General features: G+C 38.2%; 1 pseudogene; it reads right to left on the reverse strand.

The window, feature by feature from the left end:
• Positions 1–6741: 6741 nt before the first annotated feature.
• On the reverse strand, positions 6742–10579 carry LOC146459757 (uncharacterized; annotated as a pseudogene).
• Between the last annotated feature and the right edge of the window lie 1039 nt (positions 10580–11618).

An 11618-nucleotide genomic window follows, 5' to 3' on the forward strand; every position in this document is an offset into this window, starting at 1 on the left:
CCAAGCAACCCTCCAGGTATTTGAACTTTGTAAACTTAGGGTGATAGGTTAATTGTTCAAATTTGTGCCCCCAAGGGCCAAAAAGCCATTCAAATGCACAACCCTTAAGGCCTCTCATTGAAGACAAATTCTCAGCTTCAATCACTCGCTATTACCTTCAAAAAGAGAGAATTTTGAGGAAAAAAAAGTTGGTTTTTATTTCATTTTGTTTATCTCATTCACTCCTCATGGGGCTTTTCAGGGATAATTTGCAACACTGTTTTGGGCACTTTGCCAGACTGCTTAAGCTGCAGAATAATATAATAAATTATTGTAATCTGCGGTTAAGCAGCCTGAAGTAATGAGTTAGAAATAACCCTGTACAGTGAATTTGGATTTGTGATAGACACTAGGGGTGGTCACTGACAGAGCTGAGATTTATGTCCCCGGAAGTTCTTTTATGTCCCACAGAGTCAGATTTAAGTGAAAGTACAATGAGATGTAGCCTATGGTTTTTTGTCCTTATCAGAGAAGACTAGAAAGTCTAACCATTTGCAGGTGACAGGTGATAGTGCAAAGGCAGCACTTTCTCCTCATTTATTTAAAGACCCTGAGTGTTTGTCTGGTCATAAATCAAACCCAGGCCAACTGCTGCACAGTCTGGTACACAACCAACTTTGCTAACCAGGCTGCAGTATTTCTGTACTCAGAAATTAAGGGAAAATATGGGTAATAATACCAATGTTTTAAAGAAAAAGGTGTACAAATAACTTTTAGTTTGCTTATCTCCATGGATATGCTAGAGTTTCTCAAAGTCCATTTTCAATTCATTTGGAATTCATAATTTTCTACTATGTAAGCATCACATGAGCATGGAGTGGGGTATATTTGAACAACTGTTTATCAAATACAAACTGTAGGTCTGTAACAATATTCTGCCTTGAACCAAGCCTGAAAATCTAATCCACCTTTTTTGGTTTTGCTGTGAAACACTTTCAAGCAAGAACTACAGAAACTAAACAAATGATCATAAAAAAATTTATTCAAGAGAAGGCCCCCTTTTCTTCTGCCCAATAACAAAACTCTCAAACTGCAATAACATTTATAATTTATCTTCCTGGTGGCAAGAAATGTTAGATGGCACTAAAAGTGAACAAAAGATGTCCTATACTTGAACAGTTCTCTGGTTTCAAGGCCTCTTTCAATGCTGCCAACCCTAAAGAAAGAATAAATAATTAAGCCAACATTAATAAATGCAAGTAATTCAAGATCCTTTGCATAAATTCTTTCTTTCCTTTATTTACAGTGTATTTTTAATATTTTTAAGTCTGCTGGCACTAGTAATAATTACTAGTGTAAATGTAATATGTAAATGTTTTTATGTTTTACCATTTACTTCATCTTATTTTTCTATCCATTTAAAAAAATGAAATTTAAAATAAACAACCATGGAGAAAAAAATAAGGTCCCTTGAAAACTAAGACCCCGTCAAAAACAATGATGATGTTGTGCAACATGGATGTGGTATAAAAAAATAATAAAAGAGTGAAAAAGTTATTGCTTAGCATTAAGGTAACAAGAAATCCTTATTGGATTTGAATCTATGTGAATAGAGAAATACTAGATTAATTTGCTTTACTCAGTTGCACATGCCATTTAAGTACGACATCTATCTTGAAAATAAAATAAATTGAGAAAACATTAACACAGAGGGAAAATAAAAAGAAATAAAAATAAATGTTACGACTGCAGTTGACATCATATACTGACTAATCGATCATGCAACCACCCCATCAAATTCTTTCAAAACTGTTTTAAATTGAAACTCTTATTTGATATTTTAACTGTACATCATCTACAAACAGCATTGTTTTTAGGTTGTCTAATGAATAATCATCCCGACAGAAAAGTTGAAAACTTTACTTATTTAGAAATTATATCTGCTCAATAATACATAAATTCCAAGCAGTTATTTGCATACATGTAGTTTAAAATGAAGACATATGCAGGGAACAACCTTTGTTAAAAACTGTAAGTGTCTCCTCTTTTCTCTGAGCAAAATATTCATGAAAATATTACAAGCCCATGGGTCGCGACTGCTCAGTGACTTTATATTTACGACTGAATATTACTAGTAAGGAAATCAACCTACATGTATTGTACACTCTTCTTGCTTTTCCTTTGACTTATTACAGTGTTGCACAAGATGAGAAATTCAATAGACTAGCAATTGTTCAGTTAAATATGAGCATACATGTATAACTGTTTATGTAATTAATAATAATAATTATAATTCAAACATATTTATACAGGATTGCTGTATCAGTTTTAAGAAGAAAACTGCTATCAATGCAGGTCCTGGGTAAGAAAAAAATAAAATAAAAGGAGATCACAATATTCTGGGAACATTAAACATTAAAAGGAAGTTTCAAACAGTCATAAATTCTAAGAATTATTAAAAAATTTTGCACCTTTGTAGAAAAAAGCGCTTCTTGCATTCTAAGTTAACTTTTTTCCAAAATAATCATTATTTCTAGTATTGTAGTGGTGGATGTCATGGTTTTTCACATTATAATAATTAAAAAGGTATCTGGGAACTCTATTTCCAGAGGTTTCCAGCCCAGATTGGTGAAAATTATATAACATATATATCTGATCTGGAAATAGTTAGGAATCGTTAGATGCCTAGAGAGCTTAATTACGTATTCAAAATACCAAAAGGCTTCAAGATCGGCGCCATCATACGATTACAGTCTGTACTGGTTTTTCCCTAAATCGAACCATCTACATTCTGCTCACCCGTATGCCAAAAATTACTGTAATGGTGCAAAAAATGGGCAACATATTATATAACACTGCACCTTCCCTGCCACCTGGTACAAGCTAATTCCTGTATCTACCTAAAGCCCAAGAGTTGCGCTTCTGACTCTATATAATAACTTTTTGTACCAGGTGGCAAGACACTTGCATTATCATAAAATGTGACAAAAACATACCTTTTTCGCAGCTCTTTCCAGCGAGAACATCGTTTTACATCACCGATTTCTATTCGATCACAAGTTGGAATCTCTGAGCCAAACGTTACCGTAACGTAAAATTTTTCAGACAATACGTTCCACTTGAAATCGGCGATAAAACTGCCCCCGATCTCTCACAGAACTGGCAAAAACAACAGGTATTCGACTGTCCTACGGCAGCCATTTTTCCTTCCTTGCTTGTGAGCGGTTTTCATCAAAGAGCCAATAAGATTCACGGAATCACGTCACGTGATAATTTGCACAGCGCCTGCGCAGACATTTTTCGCCAGTGAATGCGTGACTAGCTGTCCTACAAACCATCGCGATTTTTATCAAATCAAAATGGCGGACAAACCTGACAATTTTCTCAAAGATCTAATATCTTCAACTATAGAAGAAGTCGAATCGAAAAGTAAATCTTTTGAATCGACCGAAATAACAAAGGAGAGTTTTCTGGCTTCGCTGCCAGATGATTCATTTTACTACCTGAGGGCAGTTTCAGGAAATGGAGAAAAGTTCAAAGTGTACTTTTTGACCGAAGATATAACGAAAGAAAACCTGGAGCAGTGGATATCCGAATATGAAGTGATAAACAGCATCTCAGTGAAGTTAAAGACAAAGAAGGTACCAACAAGCGGCTATGTGTTGCAAAACTACATGTACTATAGACGCCAACACAACACTCGCAACTGGAGTCCAAGTAAAGGTCCACAGCAGAAATTGTACTTGAACCCATCTGCCAGAGTAAAGAACACCAATTGCCCGTTACAGATGATAGTCAAAATAGACAGCGAGGGATGTTGTTCTGTGAACATAGGGTGGGAACACAACCATTCACTTGAAACTCTGGAGGCCTCTAACTTCCGTGACCTTTCTCCTGAGTGCACAGAAAGGGTTTTGAAGTTGGTTGAAAGTGGGCATACACTAGCAATCGCAAGGCAACAGTACTTGAAAGAACTCAAAGAATCATGTCAGGATGAATTGGAATTTCACAGGAAAAAGGCCAATCGGGCAGTTATGCCGAGAACGCAATTTGGTAAGGATAGGTATGGTGGACAGGGCGTTATGATGTTTGAAAGACTTTCCGAAAGGCTTCAACAATACAAGAAAGACAACCCTGAAGTTACTACTTGTTACCAGATGTATGAAGGTGTTGATACACCTCTGATAATTGCTATTGTAACGCCTCTCATGAACCGTGTACACAAGGAAGTGCAGCAGTCTGGTGAGATGGTTTTTGGTAATGCTACTTCTAATACAGAAGAGCACAATCTTAAAGTGTTTTTAATGTGCACAAACAATGTATCTGGAGCATTTCCACTTGGCATCTTGATCACCAGTGATGAGCAGGAGCGTACACTTAAACAGGGCTTTGAAATGCTTCGGTCCTGTTTACCAGAGTATGCCTTCAATGGTCGTGGTCGGGAACAAGGCCCCCAAGTCATCCTAACAGACAACTGTAAAGAGGAAAGAAATGCTCTGAAGTCTGTTTGGCCAACATCTGTTTTACTTCTTTGCATCTTCCACATGCTCCAACAACTTTGGAGATGGCTTCACGAGAGCAAGAACAGTATCAGCCAAGCAGATAGACCCTATTTTCTCACCCTTTTCAAGAGGTCCTTATATGCCGAGACAAAACAAGATTTTGAGAACTGCTTCAGTGAACTTTTTAATGATGGCCGTTGCAAGAAATACCCAAATCTAGTCGGCTATTTGCAAAATCTATTCAAAGAATCGTTTGCTCTATGCTTTAGAACTGAACTGCCTGTTAGAGGGAACCACACCAACAATTTTGCCGAGCCTCAGTTTTTGGTTCTTAAGGATGTAATTCTGCAGCGCACCAAAGAGTACAATGTTGTTGGGCTTCTAGACAAGCTGACTATTAATCTAGAAGATCACTAATAGAATAAGCTCCTTAGTATTGCTGATGGAAGTTTTGATGGCGTGTACAGTCATCGATTCTTTGGGAAAGGGAAAGACGGAAGCACAGGGTTTAAAGTCCCAGATAAAAAAGATCTTGATGCCTACATCTCAACTGTAGAGAACTTTGGAAATAATGTATTCAAAGTTGGAAGCTCTTCAGATAGCAGTCACAGGTCAGTAGTGTTTTTTCTTCGCCGTCACAACAGCATAATGCTCTGGTGGTACAAGAGGGCATGTGTGGGTGGGCATTATTTTCCTATCTTTCCCCCATTGTCTGATTCAAATTATCTTGATAGGGGAAGGAGGGGGGAGGGGGCAGTGTTTCTAGGCTCCTCCCCTTTGGAGCAAAAATACATAAATCATGGGGACATAACATGCATAACATATGAGATAATTCCTGCAGTTCATCCATATGCTGCATTTTAAGGATGTTGATTTAGCATAAGGAAGACCAAAACATGAGTAATATATTGTCCAGGGGGTGGGGTACCTTTAGTAATTTCCCTTCTTGGCAGGGTTATTGAGTTTTTTATAGCAGAGTAAGAGCAAGCCCTTACTCTGCTGTTAGGAATATTTCCATTAATATCTTAGTGGATCAACCAGTTGAAGGTTTAGAATGTATCTATTACAGATTGAAAAACAAAAATTCCAGTTGTATTGAGATATTTATGAAGTGTCTCATTGGTTCTTTGACAGTTATACAGTGGACATGACTCTTGGGATATGTAGCTGCACGGTTGGTAAAGACGGGAGCCCATGCAAACACCAGTATGTCCTGTGGGTGGCAAATCTAGCAGACTGGATAAACTTCATTCCAGTCAGTAATCCACATGAGAGGCAGAAATTGGCCTGGCTAGCAATAGGAAAGACACTTCCTGTTGCTTGTTATAAGCCATTTCGTTCTAGTGATGCTGGACAAACATCACAAACTGATGTTTCTAATGGTTTTGCAACAAAGGCATCCACTAGTATAGAAACAGCACAACAAGGGCCAAACTGCTGCACTGCTGGACCAATACAGAGCAATGATGATGATGAGGATGATTCCATTGCAAATGCTGAACAATTGTTGAGAAACTCTTGTGAACAAATAATTCAAAAGCTCCAAAGCTCAAGAGACCTTAATTTGGCTAATAATCAGGTTCGCAAAAAGGGTAACATCCTTAACCGCTGCTAGATCTAGGCATTCTAATTTGGCAAGCGCTCTTTTTACTTTTGGGTCCAGTGAGGTGAAAAAAAACTGGAAATGGAAAAAAGATCCGAGTCCAGCCCAACAGAAAAGTGTGGTAGTGGAAGCTGTCAGGTTGTATCAAAAGGGCGACCAGTACAACTTCAAGAATCCACCTCCAAGAGGAAGCGCAGCCATGACTTGGCTACAGCAGTACAAACAAACACTAAAAGTAGTAAGAAGTCTGGGTCCCATACTATGAAATCCAAGACAAAGCACATGCAAAGGAAAAAATAGGAAAACAGAGAAATCTTAGTGAATAAACAATGGAATGTTCGCATTATGTTTAACATAGAGGGAAATTCACTTATGGCAAATTGCCTAGATTAAATACCTCTCTCCTTGGATCTGCCCCTGAACAACAAGGTTATTATTCATTTTTCCTGTTAAAGTCTAACACAACATTTGTAATGATTTAAAATTTGGTTTGAACAGTAACATGATGTACATGTGTGCTGCAATGACCACAATTAATTTCAAAAATCGATAATAATAATAATAATTTAAAAACAAAAACAATTATGTATTATAGATTGATCCAATAGTCCTTTCAAATCATCTCCAATTAAAATCACTAAATGCAGGATAGGTTAACTAAACATGTGACTTTTGGTGTCTTATAAGATTTCGTTTCTCAGCAAAAGTCTTTTGACAATGATCACACTTGTAACTGTCTTTATGTTTCTTGTCTTTAAGCCTTCTTAGCTTTTGCTCATGGTCAAACGATTCATTGTATTCCTTGCAAATGCACTCATGACAACCTTTCTGGAGGTATTTAAAGTCCTTCTCCCTTGTGAACTGGGTGCTGCAGGTTGGACATCTGCTATTCCCATATCAAGGTCTTCCCTCAAGCTCTGTGCTTTATCTTTCCAGTCCTATGAAGATCATAGCATGATATTTTAAAAGGGGGTAAATATATTAGGGAACAATCGTGTATTTATGATCCCCCCTATTTTTATATAAACTAGATTGCAAAAACAGCTTTTTTTTTCACCCTCTATCATAATTTTTTGAGGATAATACCCCCTTGCCCCCACCCCCCCTCCCCCCCTTTCCTCAAAACCTGGGTCCACCACGTGTAAGTTATTGCTAACTAAAATTTAGGGTAAATTAATTGGTACATTATAATGGGCCATGCTATCCCCTAGGTATATTTTAGAGTTCTTTCTGGTAAAAATAACAAGTCTGAACATTGTATTACAAAATTGACATTCAGCTTGAGGTCCCAGCTTGATTCAAGATCAACATTCATAACCTAAAATACTTTTAATTGGAAAGTTTGACGAGAACATTTACACTCTCAGTCCTTACAAAGTTAGCCATGTAAAACACAGCAGTCCACTGAAATGGGGCAGGGTTAATACACAAACACTCGCAATGTTAGAAGTTTATAACTAACCTTTCGTCTGTCTGTCGGCAATTTCTTCCACATATTGCCAACCACTTTGGAAACCTGCCCGATTCCTGCTCTCTTTCCAAGTTGTTCCTTGACATTGATACAAAGAACGAGGAAACTATATCAGCTTATATCGAATGTAATTTCAAGGCCTACAAGAATAACGAATATAAGTGCAACACTTATAGATAACATATTTGTTAATGACATAAACGAAAATTTTACATGCGGTTTATTTTTCACTGATATTTCTGATGACTTAATCTTAATCACTTATAATCGCATACAAAGGATGAACAAGCACTTTATCCAGGCTGACAATGATTGAATATTTCGGGAAATACAAAACAAACTCACCGCAACTGACTGCATAAAGGAGTTCCACCCCGTTGGCTTCTTAATTGATTTTTGTTTTGTTTCTGCACAAGAAGAATGGGTTGGTTCTGGTTCAGCTGGCTCAACTCCCGCGCACGTGGATTTCTCCGCCACCTTGTAAACAACACTGCCCGGAAGTGACGTCCGAGCGTGCCAACCACGTACGAGCTACTCACGAGGGCTGTCCTCTGCTCGGCTAGTTTTCGAAATGGCATCAACCATTTTCAATGGCAACGACCGTTGTGAGAAATGACATCGACCGTTTCAAATGGCAACGACCGTTCTGAGAAATAGCATCGACCGTTTCAAATGGCAACAACCGTTTACGAAAGGGAAATTTGCGTCGCTGAGTGTTTCCATTTCATGCGCTAAAAATTAACTCAGGGTATCCCCACACGGGAAAGTTTGTGGAAAGCCGCTAACCGCAGATTTGCATTCAAAAGCATGTGAGATCTCACGATGGCCGACGAAAAGGTATGGAAATGCTGTTCTGAAATTAAAATTTCAGATTTAGTTCGCTTCTAAGCCGTTCCTCAGTGAAAAGCTGGAGCTAGTATACGAAAAGGCTTTCTCCGGGGCTTTGTATGAGCTTAAAGTTTGGCTCATGGCACCATCGTGCTTCGTCGAGGCGGGAAAATACGTTCAGGCGAATGCAGCGGGACTCTGTAAAACGAGGATACGGACGGGCGGATGCTGACGGCGGATGGCGGATGGGGCTTTAAAAAAAAAACAAGAAAAAAGAAAATAGCTAGGATGTTGATACTGTTAAATTTTTTGGTTAATTGTCACCTTCTAAGAAATGCTAGCTTTGGCTATTTTTTTTTTTTAATTTGAATTAATTTAAATCTTATTGTCAGTCAAACAGCGAAAACGCTATAGAATGTTTTTTCTCGTTTTTCAACCAAATCAGTCTGAGTTTGCAGAGGAACTCCGTACATTAGTACGACACACCATCCGGCAAAACAACACTTTCATATTCATGAACAGTTACGGGATAATCTAGCCTCCCACTAAAAACGACTGCGTGGGAGGCTAGGGATAATCTGATAAACGGGAAAAGTAATGTATGAGCTCTTGTTAGGCATAGATTGGAAATCGTGGTTATTGTTCGAACAGACACATCGATACAAGTTATTAAAGATTATTTTAAGATGTCCAAAGATTTCCCTGCGTAGGATTTGCGAACGTGTCATTTTCCTCCCAGGACATGAAATCTGCACACAAGCGACGTTTCCTTTCAAGTTTTAATTTAGAGCAGAGCATGTCTTGAACAATCGAGACGAATTAAAGATCGCGACTTTTTTTGTGGTCCCTCGCTGAAACGAACATGAACTTCTCGTGCTTGAAAAAATGTCACTTTTTTTCTCTGGGAAAAATTTATTGGTTCCATATTTGGACGTTTGCGGTCACGAAAAAGTTACGTTCTGCCAAGATGTCTGATGTAGAGGAACACGAGTTAGAAAAGACAGTATTCCTCGGTTTATTCAGCAGTGGAACACCAATTTCAGGTCCGCTTCTTAAGGAGAAAGCGAAACATTTCTCAGCGCAATAGAAAGCGGAGTCGACCGATCGCGAAAGCTTCAAAGCATCAACCGGTTGGTTAGACAAGTTTAAAAGTCTATTCACAATTAAATTCTGTTTACTTTATCTCGTTCCTTTACATTACTGTCTCATTAATATTCATATTTTCGATTATCCGGACTATTTATTCAAGTCCCAACGAGTCCGGATAATCGAAGTTCGACTGTACCAAGTTCACGGAGAAGACGACCCCTGACAACTAGGGACTGAAGGCCGCCGCCGAGGCAACTGGGGAAAACCAGAAACTGACCGAAAAAACCTGTTTTTTCTGTCAGGTAAAAAAACTGAATGTTCAAAAAAGGGAAAAACCAAAATCCACAATGAATATCAAAACCGAAAAGACGCAAAACCCGATCAAAAAAGTCCCCCTATTGTAAGGAAAACTTTGCTTGTGTGCAAATTTAAAGGGAAGAAAATGATACGTTCGCAAATCCTACGCATATAAGTCTTTGGACATCTTAAAATAATCTTTTAATAACTTGTATCAATCTCTCTGTTGCCTAACAAGAGCTCGTACAGTACTTTTCCCGTTAATCAGATTATCCCGTAACTGTTCCTGATGAATGTGAATGTGTTGTTTTGCTGGATGGTGTGTTGTACTAATGTACGGAGTTCCACTGCAAACTGATTTGGTTGAAAAACGAGAAGAAACATTCTACGGCGTTTTCGCTTTTTGACTTACAATAAGATATAAATTAATTCAAATTAAAAAAAAAGAAAAATAGCCAAAGCTAGCATTTCTTAAAAGGTGACAATTAACCAATAAATTTAACAGTATCAACATCCTATTTCTTCTTCTTCTTCTTCTTCTTTTTTTTAAAGCCCCCTCCGCCGTCCGCCGTCCGCCATCCGCCCGTCCGTATCCTCGTTTTACAGAGTCCCGCTGCATTCGCCTGAACGTATTTTCCCGCCTCGACGAAGCACGATGGTGCCATGAGCCAAACTTTAAGCTCATACAAAGCCCCGGAGAAAGCCTTTTCGTATACTAGCTCCAGCTTTTCACTGAGGAACGGCTTAGAAGCGAACTAAATCTGAAATTTTAATTTCAGAACAGCATTTCCATACCTTTTCGTCGGCCATCGTGAAATCTCACATGCTTTTGAATGCAAATCTGCGGTTAGCGGCTTTCCACAAACCTTCCCGTGATACCCTGAGTTAATTTTTAGCGCATGACATGGAAACACTCAGCGACAGCGAATGAAATTTAGCGAGAGCGAATGAATATCAGCGATAGCGAATAAGTATTAGCGACAGCGAATGTAATTTAGCGAAAGCGAACGAAATTTAGCGATAGCAAATGAGTATTAGCGACAGCGAATGTACAATTTAGCGATAGCGAATAAGTATTAGCGACAGCGAATGTAATTTAGCGAAAGCGAATGAAATTTAGCGATAGCAAATGAGTATTAGCGACAGCGAATGTGCAATTTAGCGATAGCGAATAAGTATTAGCGACAGCGAATGAACAATTTAGCGACAGCGAATGTAATTTAGCGATAGCGAATGTAATTTAGCGACAGCAAATACAACTTAGCGAATATTGAAACATTTGGACGACCATAATAGTTGACTTGGGATTCTCAACTAGTAACATAGTTGACTTGTGATTCCTAACTAGCAACATAGTTGACTTGTGATTCCTAACTGGTAACATAGTTGACTTGTGATTCCCAACTAGTAACATAGTTCACTAGTGATTCCTAGGTAGTTACATAGTTGACTTGGGATTCGTAACTAGTAACATAGTTGACTTGTGATTCCTAACTAGTAACATAGTTGACTTGTGATTCCTAACTAGGAACATAGTTCACTAGTGATTCCTAACTAGCAACATAGTTGACTTGTGATTCCTAACTAGTAACATAGTTGACTTGTGATTCCTAACTAGTAACATAGTTGACTTGTGATTCCTAGGTAGTTACATAGTTCTCAGGCATATTAAGGCATGGCCAAAAGCCTCATTTGCATAAAATTATAAAAACAATCATAACATTTCGTGGATTGAACAAAGAAACGTCAAACTTGGCAGTCTTATAAAACCTGATGACCTTAACTGATTCTTGCTTTAAAGTGTGGAACATTTTGGTCACGTGACCATTAAATGATGATTAAGGTCTAA

Source organism: Pavona decussata, unplaced genomic scaffold (assembly GCF_977016875.1).
Source record: "Pavona decussata unplaced genomic scaffold, jaPavDecu1.1 SCAFFOLD_217, whole genome shotgun sequence".
In the NCBI taxonomy this organism is placed as follows: Eukaryota; Metazoa; Cnidaria; class Anthozoa; order Scleractinia; family Agariciidae; genus Pavona; species Pavona decussata.